Source organism: Mandrillus leucophaeus, unplaced genomic scaffold (assembly GCF_000951045.1).
Source record: "Mandrillus leucophaeus isolate KB7577 unplaced genomic scaffold, Mleu.le_1.0 Scaffold100, whole genome shotgun sequence".
In the NCBI taxonomy this organism is placed as follows: domain Eukaryota; kingdom Metazoa; phylum Chordata; class Mammalia; order Primates; family Cercopithecidae; genus Mandrillus; species Mandrillus leucophaeus.
In genome coordinates, this window is record NW_012098099.1 from 6,061,122 (window position 1) to 6,078,528 (window position 17,407).

A 17,407-nucleotide genomic window follows, 5' to 3' on the forward strand; every position below is an offset into this window, starting at 1 on the left:
AAACAAGGTATTGCCCTCACAGAACTCTGAGCCTCACTTCTAATATGAGATTATAGAAACGACAACAATAAATCATTTCTAATATGAGGTTATAGAACAAAACAAAAAGCAGACAAAACAAATGAAAAACTCGAAACCATAAATTACAGGAAAACATGTTGACAAGTGGGGATCTACATTCACAAGGGCAATGTAGCAGTGGGGTAGCAGAAGCCTCCATGGGGGCATTACCTGCACAACCACTGTGGAAGCACTGGCTGAGATGGTGGGCCATGTGGGGGCCTCTCTGAAAATGGCCCCCCGGCTTCCTGCAGAAAACAGTGAAGAGATGCATGAAGGTGGTGGGCAGTCTGGGGAAAAGCTACTGCTGCCACCAACTCTGCCACCTTAGAAGTCTGGTCAAACCACTGTGGAAATCCAGGTATGGGAGGCTAACTGTCCAAGGACCCAAGAAAATGACACAGAAATGGGTATCCCTGAGAAGGATCGTGATTGTATTTTAAGATGGCTTTCCAGAAGTAATGCCCAAAGACTGTTGCCCAACTGAGGAATGGCTTTAAAGGTTAACACTGGGTATGGGAAATAGTCATCTACTTAGCGTCTAGTGGGACCCTAATCATTTACACTGAGGGCAGTAGAAAAACCAAGTGATAGAGAAGGTTATTTTCTGGGAATTTAAATGCAGTGAGAGAAGGCAGGAGAAAAAATTTGGGTACCCACAGGGGGCAGTCTGTGCTATAATCAGAAGAACTAGCCCTCATATTATTGCAGAACCGGGCAGAGGGCAGGAGCCAGAACATGCGTTATGGATCAAAGAGTCACAAGGCATCAGTGGTGTGATCAGGAAGTGAATCACCTCCAACAGGGTGTTTACTGTGGTTCAGGGCTTTTTAAAACTAGAGCTTCTGTCCTTGATGCTTTTGACCTCATACTTAGCCTGAAAGTTAGTCCTCCCACCAGAAGGAGGGAGTACAAAATGCAAGTCACCACTGTAGGAGGGCAGAAGCCAATGATTACAGTCTGAGAACATGAAAGACAGAAAGCCACAGAATATTTCCAGGCTGCCAGTACTCAGTCAACAAATAGGAATCTGTGCCTCTTGTACACCAGGCTGATAGTGCAATAAACCATACTCGCAAGGTCCTTCCCTCAAGGAGCTTACACTCCATGAAGGAGCTTATTAGCTGTCTTAGTCTTCTCGGGCTGCCATAGCAAAATACCATAGACTGGGTGGCCCAAACAACAGACATTTGTTTCTCACAGTTCTAGAAGCTAGAAGTCTGAGATCAGGGTGCCAAGTGGGTTCTGGTGAGGGCCCCTTCCTTTATTGCAGACAGCTGCCCCACTCTATCTGCTCCTATGGCCTTTTCTCAGAGCATTTGGGAGGGTCCAGGGTGGAATGACATGGTTTGGCTGTGTCTCCACCAGAATCTAATGTTAAATTGTAATCCCCAGTGTTGGGGGAGAAACCTGGTGGGAGGTGATTGGATCATGGGAGCAGATTTCCCCCTTGCTGTTCTCATGATAGTGAATGAGTTCTCTTGAGATCTGGTTATTTAAAAGTGTCTACCCCTGCTCCTTCTCTGTGTCTCTCTCCTGCCACCATGTGAAGATATGCTTGCTTCCCTTTTGCCTTCCACCATGATGGTAAGTTTCCCAAGACCTCCTTAGCCATGCCTCCTGTACAGCCTGCAAAACTGGGAGTCAATTAAACGTCTTTTCTTTATAAATTACCCAGTCTCAGATAGTTCTTTATAGCAGGGTGGGAACAGACTAATACAGAACTATTTTAAACGACCAGCTTCCAACAAAGAATTATGAGACACTCAATGAAACAGGAAAGGACACAGGGAAAAAGCAGTCAATCAAAACTGCCCCTGAGCCAGGCGTGATGGTTCACACCTGTATTCTCAGCACTTTGGGAGGCCTAGGCAGGCAGATCACGAGTTCAGGAGTTCAAGACCAGACTGACCAACATGGTGAAACCCCGTTTCCACTAAAAATACAAAAATTAGCAGGGAGTGGTGGCACACGCCTGTAGTCCCAGCTACTCAGGAGGCTGAGGCAGAAGAATCTCTTGAACCTGGGTGGTGGAGTTTGCAGTGAGCTGAGATCGTGCCACAGCACTCCAGCCTGGGCGACAGAGCAAGACTCCATCTCAAAAAGGAAAACAGCAACAACAAAAATTTAAAAAAAAAAAAGAAAAAAATCCTGCCCCTGAAAAACTCTAGGTTTTCAACTTGCTAGGCAAAGATTTTTAAATTAGCTATGAACTAATGTAAATCATTTCTAAAGAAGTGAAAAAAAAAAAAAAAGAAGGTTTCACCAAATAGAGATTCTCAATAAAGAGATAAAAATTATTTAAAAATAGAAATAGACAGTTTTTCATCCCAGTTATGGTGGTGGTTACTTGCATCTTCATGTAGGAGGCAATTTCATATTATTATACACTCCCCAAATAGAAATTTCAGAAATAAACTGTACAATAACAGAAATGAAAAATTTACTAGACGGGATCAACAGTAGATAAGAGCTGGCAGAAGTTTCAGCAAACTTCGAGATAGCTCAATTAATATGTCCAGTCTTGGAAACAACAAAAAAAGAACGAAGAAAAATAACCGGAGCCTCAGAGACTTGTGAGACAGCATGAAGTATAGCAACACATGTATAGTGAGAGTCTCAGAAGGGGAGGAGAAAAAGAAACAGAAAAAATTCTGAAGAAATAATGGTCTTAAACTTCCCAACTTTCATGAAAAGCAATAATATACTGAAACAAAAACACACAAAAAACTGAAACAAAAACACACAAAAAACCCAAGCAGGATAAATTAAAGGAAATCCACACCTGGGTACATCATTATCATCTGCCAAAAGACAGAATTTTGAAAGTGGCAAGAGAGAAATGACTCATCATGTACAAAAGATCCTGAATAACACTAACAGAGAATTTCTCATCAGAAGCCCTGAAAGACAGAAGGGAGTAAGATAACATATTAAGTTCAATGTAATATATCATATTGAAGACTAAAGGACTTAAAACACATGATCATCTCAATAGAAGTAGAAAAGGCATTTGACAAAATCCAACATCCTTTCATGATGAAAACACCCAACAAATGTGAAACAGAAGAGACTTTCTCTGTTTAAGGGCATCTATTAAAAACTCAAAGATAGCAACATACTTAATGGTGAGTAACTGAAAGCTTTCCTCCTAAATTCTAGTCATAAACATTACTAGAATGTCTGCTGTCACCACTTCTATTCAAGATTATACCGGGCCAGGCACAGTGGCTTGAGCCTATAATCTTAACACTTTGGGAGGCTGAAACAGGAGAATCATGTGAGTCTAGGAGTTTGAGACCATCTTAAGCAAGATGGCAAGACCTTGTCTTTACAAAAAAAAAAAAATAGCCAGGCATGGTGGCATATGCCTGTGGTCTCAGCTACTCAGGAGGTTGATCACTTACCCCAGGAGATCAAGGCTGTAGTCAGTGGTGTTCACACCAACTGCTCTCTAGCCTGGGTGACAGCAAGAGCCTGTGTTAAAAAAAAAAAAAATTATACTGGAAGTTCTAGATAGAACAATTCAAGGATAAAAAATAAATACATACAGTCATCTAGATTGGAAAGGAGCAAGTAAAACTATCTCTCATCACAGATAACATGATCTTGTATATAGAAAATCGCAAGGAATTCATACACACATACACAAACACAAACTGTCAGAGCTAATAAATGTAGTCAGCAAAGGAGAAAGATACAAGATTACAAGATCAGTACATGCAAATCAATTGTATTTGTACTCACTAGCAATGAACAAGCTAAAAATCAAATTAAGAAAAATTCATTTACAATAATATAGAAAAGAATTAAGTAAATGGAAAGACAGTGCATCTTCATGGTTTGAAAAGTTTGATATTGTTAAGATGGCAAGACTCCCCAAATTTCTTTACAGATTTAATGTAAACTTCATTAAGATCACAGCAGCTTTGTTGTTGTTGTTGCTGTTGTTGTAAGCCTTGCAGTCCTGGACTTTTCTTTTTTGGGAGGTTTTTAATTCAATCTCTCTTATTATAGATCTGTCGAGATTTTCTATTTCTTCCTGAGGCACTTTAGACAACTTGTTTTTTCTAGGATTTTGTCCATTTCATTTAGGTTATTTAAATAGTTGACATGCAATTGACAAGCTAACTGAAATGCAAGAGATCCAAAATAGTCAAGATAATTTTTAAAAAGAAAAAAGTTGGAAGATCCACTAAAAAGCTACAGTAAAAAAGATACTGTGGTACTGGCATGAGGATAGACACACATATCAGTGGATTAGAAAAAATAGCTCAGAAATAAATCTTTACATTCCCTGTCAATTGATTTTCAAGAATTTTCAGCAAGAGTTACCAAACAATTCCATGAGGAAAGAAAAGACTTTCCAACCCATGATGCTGTAATAACTTGATAGTCACATGCAAAACAAAAAAGTCAATCCCTTACCTCATTGCCTGTATAAAAATTAATTCAAAATGGTCAGAGACCTAAAGTTAAGAAAAAAATCATAAAACTCTTAGAAGAAAAACAGGCATAAATCTTTGTGACCTTGGATTAAGCAGTGGTTTTTTAGGTATGACACAAGCACAAGCAACACATGCAAAAATATATAAATTAGACCTCATCAGAATAAAAAGGATTTGTGTTTCAAAGGACGCCATCAGGAACGTGAAAAGATAACCCCCCAAATACTTGCAAATTATGGCTGATCAGTCTAGCATTCAGAACATACAAGGAGCTTGTACAACTCAGAAATAAAAAGATAAATACTTTAAAAATGTGCAAAAAGATTTGAATATACCAATGGCCAATAAGAACATTAAAATATGCCAACATCATTAGTCATTAAGGAAATGCAAATCAAAATCACAATGAGATACCACTTCATACTCACTAGAATATTTATAACTAAAAAAAAAAAAAAATTAACAGTAACGGGTGTTGGTGAGGATGTGGATAGAATAGAACCCTCACACACTGCTGGTGGAAATGTAAAATCATGCAGCTGCATCAGAAAACATTTTAGAAGTTCTATAAAAAGTTAAACATAGATTAGGACCAGCAATTCCACTCCTAGTTACACACCCAAGATAATTTAAAGCATATATCTACACAAACATGTGTATGCGAACATTCATATTAGTACTATTTATAAAAGCCAAAAAATTGAAACAACCTGAATGTTCAATTGATAAATACCTGTACATAGTATACATAGCATATCTATACAGTGGGATACATACTATACATAGTGTATCTATACAGTGGGATTCATCTATGAAAAGGATGAAGCACTAATACATGCTGCATGAGTGAATCTTGAAAATATTATGCCAGGTAAAAGAAATCAGTCACAAAAGGCCAAATATTATAAGATTTTATTTATCTGAAATGTCCAGAATAAAAAAAAATTCATAGAAACAGAAAGTAAGGTTAGTAGTTTCCAGGGGCTGGGAGAGAGAGGAATGGAGTAATGGGCAAAGGGTTTCTTAGGGGATGAAGAAAATATTTTGAAGTTACATGGTGGTAATGGTTGCACAACTTTGTGGAAATACTAAAAACAAATGAATTGTAAACTGTAAACTGGTGCATTTTATGGTATGTGAATTATACCTTTAAAAAATAATATAGTGAGATGATGTAGGGCAGGGAGGGGATGACTCTAGAGGCAACTTTCATGTGTAGCTGAGAGAAAATGAATCCCCAAAGGAGATTTCCTTAGAGTTCATCATTTTAACAGGAAAGAGGCAATGTAGAGTTTCAAAAGCAGGGGATGTAGAGTCCCCTGATCTCTATTTTAAATTACTCTATTTTGTCAGCAGAATAAAATTAAAGCTATCATCTAAGAGTGAAGCAGAAGAAATGTGGGGAGGTTTGAGAAGAGAAAATGTGACTACATAGTATGTTTGGGAAGAGGAGAGCATGATTTAACAAGAGCTTACCTGAGGTTTGTGGTCATGAATTTAAAGTAAGATGAGGTGTTCTGATTTTATATTTTTCTCCAGCCACATTCAGCCAACTGAAGCAAGCGTTGAGTAGGTGGAGATATAACCAGGGCTGGCATTTTCCTAGTGAGTGTAATGCACTCTTGAGAGTGAATATGAGCAATATATAACAAGTCATGACATCTTAGTGGGATAACTATGGGACAAGGATGAGAGGAGGTTATGGATGGAGCAAATGTATTAAAGTTAATGGATTGAATGTTACTGGGGGTTTTAAAAATTATTTGAGCAATAGTAGTAGAGGGAGTTGGCTAGAAATGTGGGAAGTAGAGATGGTCAGAAATAGTGATGACAGAAATTGAGATTCTGCAATTATTATTACAAACAATGTTTAAGGTTTCTCTCTGGATATGAGTGGCTGGGAATGGGTGGAGGACAAGATCATTAAACCAGAAAAGGTAGTTTAAAATATTGCTGAACCATTAAGTGCTTAAGCTTGGACGATGTGTGCTTAGAGTGGAAAGAGGTGCACATTTTCAAATCTTTCTCTAGTAACGGAGAAAGATGTCTTTTGAAGGGTATATATGTGACTAGCATGCAGGTGTCTGGAGACTGGAGGACAAGGGATTTTAGGATGGTAGTTAAGACAATGATGATGAGAATGCTTATGGGGTCTAGACCAGACTGGGCTTCAGCTACAGAAAGAAGTGCTGATGGACCAAGCAAAATGGTGGTCATACAGGGCTGAGGAGTCACAGATAAACCTGAGTCTCTACTCTTTCTAGAAAGCAGGATCCAGTTATGCTGTCCTTTCTCCCACCCAAACACCACATTTCAGCAAGGTAAGGGGTAGAGGATGACTTAAAGTCAGTTTGGGCTGACTTAGCACATGTGACAATCATTTCTTTAGCATCCATTTCTTTTAAGAATGTATTCTCAGAGTTGGGGTTAACATGCAGATCTCACTGAAGTGTTTTGAGCTTTAAATAATTAAGCTGGAGAAATTAGACAACAAAGTTGTCAAGTGAAGACTAAAGTTGTAAACTTGGTCGGCCTTCATGTTCCACAGTTAATTCAGCCGTGAGGACTCCAGCTACCAGTTCAGAAGCAATAAGGAAACCAAAAGATTGAGTCTATTTCAGCAAATATTATGGAATATGTTTGCAACATTCCAAATCTGATGGATCAAAACTAAGAATAAGGTAGAAGGGACAGGGAATTTTAAAAAGCATTCCAAAGCTTGTAAAATGCCCAGTAATCATAAAGCATTCAGTCACAACTTGGTTTAAATCAGGTTTTCCTCTGCTTGACTGTGTGACCTTGGGCCATTTTCTTTAACACTCTGGACTTCAGTTTTCTTTTAACACTTACCTCAATAACATTTTGTCATATGGGTTCGTGAAATAATGCACTATTGGCCATATATTTAATGGTTTAGTTATATACAACCCCGTAGTTTAAAAAGTAGGTAGAAAAAGAAGAGTGTTAAATTGTTTTGAAGGATAAATGATGTATACTTTCTTTATTTGCAGGTTGAGTAATCTCACTGCAAAACAGAAATAAATTCCCCAAATCTAAACGCTGGCTTGTTAGAACGTTATCTCATTAGCCATTTGATGTTATCTCCTACACTGGTAAATTTTGGGCTCTTTCAGCCTAGATTCAAACAGGCTGTAGGAGTAGAAAGAGATGGCTCAGGAGGCAAAAGGATGGTTTTTGTGCCTCAGTAGACTTCTTTTGTCTGAATATTCGGGGTAATCATTGGTAAAGCTGTGGAATATTCAAGCTACATAGAGCCAGGGAATAAAACTAGAGAATATTTAATGGTTCTTTTTTGAACTTTGGATAATGAGCAAGAATTTTCATTATTACACATTAATGCTGGAAGACGCCTTTTCTAATGGTATTTGGCATCTCCTTAGAGCCTTTGTGTTGATCAGTTGTTCACATGCCACAACGACGCTCCACTTACCATTGCTCTGAATTCACAAGAGGGTGTTTGATGTTTGAATTGAGGACTTTACTGCTGAAGCTGCAGGTGCAGGAAAGTGGGGGAGGGGTGTGGAGCTGTGTGTTCAGTTAACGAGCCACAATCTAGTCAAGTAGGACTAACTCCAACAATCAGTCCCAGCAATGTTCATTTCCTTGGTCTGCTGAATGCAGCCACCAGGCACTCAACAAAACATTTTTTTTCATTGCTCCGCAGCTATTCTTAAAAAATGTTAGCATCTAAGTATCCACTTTTGTGTTCCATTAATAGGTATTGATCCACTAAGTAATGCCTACATACTCAGTGCTTTCCCCAAAGAGAGAGAAAGTAGTGTCTGCATTAGCAAGTGGGTCTATCCCTATATCTCCTCTTCAGTGTTTGGTATTTAAACTGTATCTTCTTTAAAGAGTTGAAATTTTCATATATACCTCATTTATTCTCAGAGCTGATGTTTTCTAAGTTCTTGAATTAGTCAGTCCCTTTATCAGTTAATCAATCCAACAAGATGACCAAGGATCCCATGCAAATGAACAAAAGTAATCATGGGATATGATGTATTAAAATAGTTTTAGTGGTCCCATCTATATCTGCCCTGCTCCTAATTTTTTTTCGCAGGGAATCTAGGTCCTTTAGGGCTTCCTTACATTAGGAATTTGGGTAGCGATGAAAGCAAAAAGACCCATGAGTAATGGCTTTCTTTTTTTTTTCTGAATTTATAAAAGCCAAAATTTTTTGAGAAGATAACGTTAAGTGTCCCAGAACGTGATCACAGTGACGTAAGTTTTTCAAGAGCAAGAAAAGAGAGGGAGCATTGTCCAAGGCTGGAAAGGAGAAGAGGTCCCTTAGTCCTCAGCTAGGCCTGTTCCCTCCCCCTTGCAGAGTCTCCTCTGCATGGATGGCTAGAGAGTTCATCTGAGGAGGTAGAACCTTGCTCAAGCCTACCACAGAGAATGCTGGGCCTGAAAAAGTCAAATGGTGTCTCCATAGTAACCAGTGGGGCCTGAGGTGCCAAAGCAATGCTGTGGTATTATGGAAAACCCCAGGCCTCTTAACTAACTATTGGAGAGGAAGGAGATGGCATTGAATAATATCTGAGGTTGAATTTGCAAACCTTTCAAAGGTGGATGGGTACTCATATTCAGGATTAAAACGATGTTTAAAAAATTATAAAACAGTATTTCTTACACATCTATGTTTGTGGACTAGGATTCATTTCTACTGCATTAACATTGCCTATGGCTTTGCAATTTTCATAATTATGTTCTTACTTTAGTTAATTTATGCCTTAGAATAAATATATGAGTACATATTATTATCAGCTTTGCTTTATAGATCGGGGAATTACAATTCACAGAAGCTGAACAACTTGCCTAAGAATACAGAGCCAAGTGGTGACAGAGTCAGAACTCAAGGTCAGATCCATGTGCCCCTCAAGTCCACATTCTTTTCAATATGGCATGTTGCCTTTCTAACAGGGAAACTGGTTCCATTTGTTAAGTACTATTGAGGAGATGGCTGGAGTTACTTAAATATAACTAAATTGCTATTTTAAGCCATAATTAGCAACAACAAAATGAGACCTCAATCACAGGTTCTCAGGGTCTCTGTGGAATCAGCTTACTCAAGTGTTTCTACCCAGCTGCTCTCAGACCCAAGCTCCTTTTCAGGCCCTGAGCATTCCTCTCCTCTTCACATAAGCTGCCTCCTTCTGTTCTATCCATTAGGATTGCACCACTGCTCTGCAGTGGGGCAGTCTCCCCAGGTTTTCCCTTCCCTGCTGCCCCAAATACAAACAAAGGGCTTTGATTCTTCTCTAAGCATTTGAGTAATCTACAAGGAAATAGTGTGCTCATGACAGCGTACAACAGGAAATTGTTATAAAGTTATAAAGTTCTTACAGCAGTGATCCTTGCTGTCTTCGCATGGCAATGTGTCCTGTTAGCTGGAAACCTTCAGCTTTAATTTTGCTTCCCAGGGTGAAGATATTATCAAGGTAGACTATTAAGTGTCATCACTTTCTCACTGTTCATCTATGCTCCCCTTGGATTTACTTCCCACACTGTTCAACCTAGAATCCATGGCACATCATTTTAGCATTCTTATCCCCTTCCTCCACTCTCCTTTCTTCTTACAGAACACTAGCCCTGCATGAGCCCTGCTATCCTCCTTTCTTTTGCCTACACCAGAGCAGTTGAACATAGCTGCACAAAATCTCGCAACCCATATGATGGTTTCACTGAAAATTCATATTTTACATGAGCCCTCATTAGTACCAATCAATCCTGTTACATTTATCCAGTCTTCCAATTCCCTAAAAAAAAAAAAAAAAAAAGACATTGTACCTTCTTCTCTCTCCTTCAGCCTTTCAGGCTCCTTCCTCTCTCAGATAATGGCAATGCCTCTTACCTCACTTTCCCAATTTCACACCCAAAGCACCTACATCCACCTTCTCTTTCTTTCCTCCATCCCTCTTCCTACCCAAGACCCATGCTCCATCTGCATTTTCTCTGCCTCCTCCAGGCCATCACCATTTTGTTCTCCTGGACCATCATTTCTCTTTATTAGGAATCTCTCTTTTCACATATAATTACTATTAAATTATAATTGAATAATTATAATTGAACCTCCCAACTCTTTCTGATCCCAAAGAACTCTCCATTTCTCCTCTCAGCACCACAGCAAAGCCTCCAAAGGAGTTGTTCATGTACATCATACCTCCCCTTCCTACCTTCCATTGTCTCTGAAATGCTACCCACTGCCCTTCCAGCAAATCTTGTCAAGGTCAACAATAACTGTCACGTTGCCAAAATCAGGAAGCAGTTGCTTTTCTTCACTCTTTCCGCAGTTTCAGCCCCACAGATGACTGTCCCACTCCCGAAGCACTGCTCTCTTGACTTCCTTTTCAACACATTCTCCTGGTGTTCCTATTAATATCTCACTGGCCTCAGTATTCTTGGTCTTCTCCTTTTCTTTTCCTGAATAAAGTATAGCATTTCCTCAAGGTTCTCTCTGGGACTCTTTTCTCTTCTCTGACACTTTCTTCTGAGTTCGTTTCATCAATTCCCAAAACTTTGCCTGTAATAAATCATATGTTCCAATTCCAAAGTAGTAGTTCATCCTTGCTGGGCTTCAGACATTTATACGGCACCAATCGTTCCCATGTCACTAAATGTCAAAACGCTTCTTCAGGTGGTTCAAGCCACAGATCTGAAAATTATTCTGTTTCTTCCCTCTCCTTTCCTTTTGACACAAAATCCATTAGTAGGGAGGTTTCCCACCTCCAAAATCTCTCCACCATCTTCTTATCTTTGTCTCTCCTCTAACCTCTCTTATCACTGTCATCTCTCACCTGGCCTTTTGTAACTGCATCCTAACTGCCCTCACCTTCCCAGTCCTGTTACACTAGAATGAATTATCCCATAATGTCAAAAATAATCCTCTTAAAATAGAAATCAGAGCATCTAACTTTTGTGTTCTGAACCCTTCCAGGGCTTGCCCTTTCACTAAAGGAAATCCAAACTCGCTACTGCCACATGCTACTGCTGATCTGACATGCTTTCTGACTCTGTCCCATGCCCCTCTTACATTTTCTCAGCTTGCTCCAGTTCCATGGAACTTTGAGATTCTTAAACATGGTGTGTTTTCCCATCAGGGCCTCTGCAGGTACTGTTCTTTCTTCTGGTAACTTTCTCCCTCCAAACTCATCTCCTGGCTCTCATTTCTCAAAAATCTCAGAGAGGACTTCCTTGCCAGCCATCAAAACTCTTCTAAACATCACCTTATCTCCTTCATTCTTTTAAGTTATCAAGGTTTGTAATTGTTTTGGTTCTTTGTTCAATGACTTGATGTTGCCTGTTTCCACCACAGAATTTATGCTCAATCAACGCAGAGACCTTGGCAACTTTGTTTGTTCTTGAATCTCCGAGCACTGTGAGGGATACATAGAAACTTATAGATGAGTATGTGCCAACTGCATCAGGCAAACACTCAGCAGACAAACAGTGGAAACCACGAGGTCAACTTTTGGCATTGAACTTATAGGACAATCAGATCTTTCTTCAAATTCCATCATCTGTCTACAAATATGGCCTCCTCCTATGTCGTAGACAGGGAAGAGCTTCATCATAGCAGCCCAAGGGTCTGTTAAGTACAGAGACACTGGTCCAGCTGGACTAGACCGAACAGTGGACTTCCCTTGACTTCTTGAGTACAGATCCCAGGGAGTTCCGTTATGTCAGATCATGTGCATGAAACTCACTCTTCCCTGTTAGCAGACTGACTGACACCTATGCTGTAACCTATAGGTCTGTCATGGGTGACCATCTGTCGTGTCTAACTAACAGTGTTAAGACTTTTAGCATCTTCATGACAAGGTCAGAATGCAGCCCTTCCTTGATCCCTGATTTCATGGCTTATCCTTAAGCCATTATGACAATTAGTGTCAACTGAATCAGTCCTGAAATATTTGGCTATGTTATGGTGCCAATAAAATTATAATGACTGATGCCCTTAGAATCCACCTTGGCCTTGGCTGTATGTGGCCAATAAATCATTCATTCCAGGACCAAATACCTATTTCAGCATGGGGCAGAGTGTGTTTTATAATTGATTTCTGATTAGTTACATCTAGAAAAATGTTCTAGACTTTTGTATTTCAAAATATATACCTATAGACTTTTGTATTTCAAAATATATACCTATAAATTTCAAAATTTCTGAAGTATGCCTGATTTAGAGAAATATAGGAGAAATGCCTCTCCTAATAACAAAATGGATTGACAAGTATGGTACTTCCATACAAAGGAATATTACTCAGCAATAAAAAGAAACAAACTACTGATACATGCAACAACATGGGTGAGTCTTGAATGCATCATACTAAGCCAAAGGGATCAGATTCAAAAGGTTCTATACTGTATAATTCATTCATATGGTGTTCTGGAAAAGACAAAACTGTAGGAACAGAAAACAGATGAGTGACTAACAGGGGTAGGGTGGGGTGAGGGTGGAGATAATTCACCACAAAGAGGTATGAGGAAATTCTTTGAGATGATGGAACTGTAATGTTCCATGAAATCTGAGGTAGAAAATCTCCCCAGTAATGGGTTGTGTGTTGAAAGAAAAGGAGAGGGAAGAATAACTTTTGGATTTCTGACTTGAACAATGTGAAGAAGTGTTTTGACATTTTATTACATGGACAACACCAGCGCAGTATCAATTTCTGGAGCTCAACAAGGATGAACTACTACTTTGATTATGGTACAGTAGTCCTCATGTATTTGAGGTTTTGTTTGCAAAGTTTTAGTTCCACATTGAGGTCAACATTGAATGGAAAATTCCAGAAATAAACAATTCATAAGTTTTAAATTGTGCCCTTTTGATCGCATGATAAAAGCTCTTCCAGTCCCACACCATCCTCACTTTGTCCCACCCAAGATGTGAATCATCCCTTTGTCCAGCATATCCAGGCTGCGCACACCACCCACCTGTTGGGTCACTTAATAGACATCTTGGTTATTAAATCAACTGTTAGGGTATTGCAGGGCTTATGTTCAAATTACCCTTATTTTACTTGATAATGGTCCCAAAGCCCAAGAGCAGTGACGCTGGCATATTGTTACAGTTGTTCCATTTTTTAGTAATGATTGTGTTAATCTCTTACTGTGCCTAATTTACAAATCAAACTTCATCATAGGTACGTATGTATAGGAAGAAGCATAGTATATATACAGGCTTTGGTCCTATCCATGTTTTTGGGCATTCACTGGGGATCTTGGAACATATCCCTGGAGAATAAGAGGGGACCATAGTATTGGTGACACAACTGTATGCCTGTTATTATTAGTTTTATGTGTCAACTTGACTAGGCTATAATCTCCAGTTACGCTATCAAACACTAATCTAAGCATTGTTGGGGTGGTGTTTTGTGGATGTGGTTAAGCACGATCTGTTGACTTTAATTAGATTATCCTTGATTAATGTGGGTGGACCTCATCCAATCAGTTGAAAGGACTTAGAGCAAAATTGAGATTTCCTACAGGAAGAAGAAATTCTGCTCCAGATCACAGCACCACAGCATCAGCTGCTGCCTGAAAGATTCCAACCTGCTCTATGAAGTTTGGACTTGCCAGTCCTCATGATCACATAAGCCAATTCCACGGAATACATATATAAGTGTGCACACACACACACACATATATACACACACATATAATATACACACACATATATACACACACATATAACATACACACACACATACACATATATACACACACATATATAATATATATATACACACGCACACACACACACACTCTGCTGGTTCAATTTATCTGGGGAACCCTAGCAAACATAATGTGCTCATTAAAATTCATAGAAATATACCCTCTAAAATGGCACATTTTCCCATATGTAAATTATACCACAATCAACTTGATTTAAGAAAAAACTAATCAGGATTCTGTTTGGGGATGTAAACAGAAAGAGTACATGTGTGTTTATGCAATGAGTATGCAAAGGAACATGTGTTTGAGACAGTGTATATGTGAATATATGCAGTGTGTGCCTTTGTAAGTATCAGTATTTCTGCAGGGGATATGAGAAAGGTGTTTGAGTTAAAAAAAAAATTCTTTAATCCTGAAAGTGGAGTGATAAAAACAAGGTATCTGTTTGCAGTCTGAGCTGATTAACAGGTTGTTCCACAGTTAAAGGAGGAGGCCTCCATGCAACAGGACCTCAGTTGGTTTTTGTCAGTGTACTAATGAGTGCACTGGGATAGGAAAATTAAATTCAAATTAATCTATTATTTGTTGAAAACTTCCTGCACACAAGATGCTGTGCCAAGTGGTTCAAAGTAAATGAAGGTGAATAAAAAGTGGCTACTGCTCTCAATGTTCTCATAGTCTAGTACAGAACATTTTAACAACTCCACAAATAATCATAATTCTTGACACAGCATAAGAAACATCATCCAGATAAAGAAAATTCCATGGAATGCAGAAGACAGGATATCACATTTAGATGGAAAGGTCAAAAAGCCTTCGCAAACCAAGTTGTATTTAAGCTGGACATGAAGGAGGAGTAAGATTTTGAGAAGCAGAAAAATAGGTGGGGCAGAGACTATTTCAGGAGGAAAGAAAAATACTTTAAAAAGTAAAAGAAAAAAAGTGCAGATCCAGGAAAGCGCGGGCTGCAGAAACTGAGAGCTCCAGCAAGGCCGGAGGGACCTCAAGTCTCTTATAACTAAGTCCAATTTATTTATTCAATTCAACAAGCATTTGTTCAGGACTTCCAATGTGCCAGTTTGACTAGAACATAAAGTATTAATATATGTTAAAAAGTGAAAGATAAGACTAAGAAAGGGAAGGCTAAGGTGAAACAGACAGATTTTAAATTAGAAACAGCTTTAAAATGTTCTGTTTCCACTTAAGGAATGAATGAACCCAGATGTAAAATGGGTCACCCTCCGCCATAAGATCTGGTAAGATTTGCTCAAGCCATCATTCCACTCCCTGTTAAATGTCCAATGTCCTCCCCAAGAGGTTTGTGAATTTCTGGGGTAGGTAGTCTTGTTACTTCTGGCTTGGATTGTCTACTGCCCTTGAATTCTTGTTTTCACATTGTGCCCTGCAGCTATTGCTTTGTGTGTCTTCCACACCTCTCCAGCCATCCCTTCTTATCTCAGGAACTAGGCTCCTGCCATTTTCCATTCATTCTTGCATCATCAACTTCTCCTGCCCTTCTGTATTATTCCAACAATACCATGGTATCTCCAAACTTAAAAACCCTTAACCTTATGTCCTGCTCCCAATATTGCCTGAATTCTTTGCTACCATTTATGGAAAAACATTTTAAAACTGTCTGTTCTTAGTGTCTCCACTTCCTCCCATCTCATTCTTGCAATTTAAAAATAATTATATGTTTACATATTTATCAAAATAACAGATATATATATAGATTAAATACATTAAATCACTGGCTTTTTCACTGGGGCACTCCCAGATGTAAGTATCTGGGGTTAGTGTGGCTGCTCAGACTTGGAGGGAAGATGATGGTAACTCTAGGTCAGAGGCAGGGCAGTGGGATCAGGCTCGTCTGCCAGCCAGTGATCTGGAAACAGCCTAAGGAAGGCAGACTGAGGATCTTGTGCCGTGTGTAGACTGGCACCAAACCCTCTACTTTGCCTAGTGTGCCTTATTTTAGCATCTCTCTGGATCTCTCCTTCTACCAGGGATCGTGCTTGAGGAGGCTAGAGTTGTCATCTGGCTGTGTGGAAAGATGAAAGGAACCTGAGTGAAAAGGTTCAGCTGTGTTGTGTACAGAACTGCAAACAAGCCTCATATCTCTGGGTGGAGGAATCTGGAGAATGAAAACAGGAAGCTGCTATCACTTACAGGGATGGAAAAGCAGAGGTGAAAGACGCCTGCTGCTGTTTGCAACTGTGAGCAGGAACCCAGGACTGCTGTCTGTGGAAGCTGCTGCTGGCGAAGTCACCACCAAATACAGGAGAAAATGTGGCTTCTCCCTCCCCACTTCCTTCTTCTTTTTTTTTTCCTTTGAGACGGAGTCTCACTCTGTCGCCCAGGCTGGAGTGCAGTGGTACTATCTCAGCTCACTGCAACCTCCGCCTCCCGGATTCAAGCCATTCTCCTGCCTCAGCCTCCCAAGTAGCTGGGACTACAGGCTTGCACTACCACGCCCAGCTAATTTTTGTTTGTTAGTAGGGATTTCACCATGTTGGCCAGGCTAGTCTGAAACTCCTGACCTCGTGATCTGCCCGCCTCGACCTCCCAAAGTGCTGGGATTACAGGCATGCGCCATGGCGCCCTGCCTCTCCCTCCCCACTTCCTTTTAATCTCCCAGTTGCCTCCCACTGGCAAAATCTCCCCGTTTGCTCCTCCAATATTCCACTAATTTTGTAATAAATGCCCTGAATTAAAGGTCTTTAAAAAAAAAATCTCGAAGTGATTCTGTGTATTTGTCCAAAAGAATTAAAAGCAGTGCCTGGTGAAACCCCGTCTCTACTAAAAAAAAAAAAAAAAAAAAACTAGCCAGGCGAGGAGGCGGGCATCTGTAGTCCCAGCTACTCGGGAGGCTGAGGCAGGAGAATGGCGTAAACCCGGGACACGGAGCTTGCAGTGAGCTAAGATTGGGCCACTGCACTCCAGCCTGGGCAACAGAGCAAGACTCTGTCTCAAAAAATAAAAATAAAAAATAAAATAAAAGCAGTGCCTGGAAGAGATATTTGCACACCCATGTTCATAGCTAAAATGTGAAATCAACTCCAGTGTCCACTGAAGGATGACTGGATATGCAAAATACGGCATGCACATATAGTGGAATACTCTTCAGCCTTCAAAAGAAAAGACATTCTGACACATTCTCCAACATGGATGAACCTCGAGGATATTATGCTAACTGAAATAAG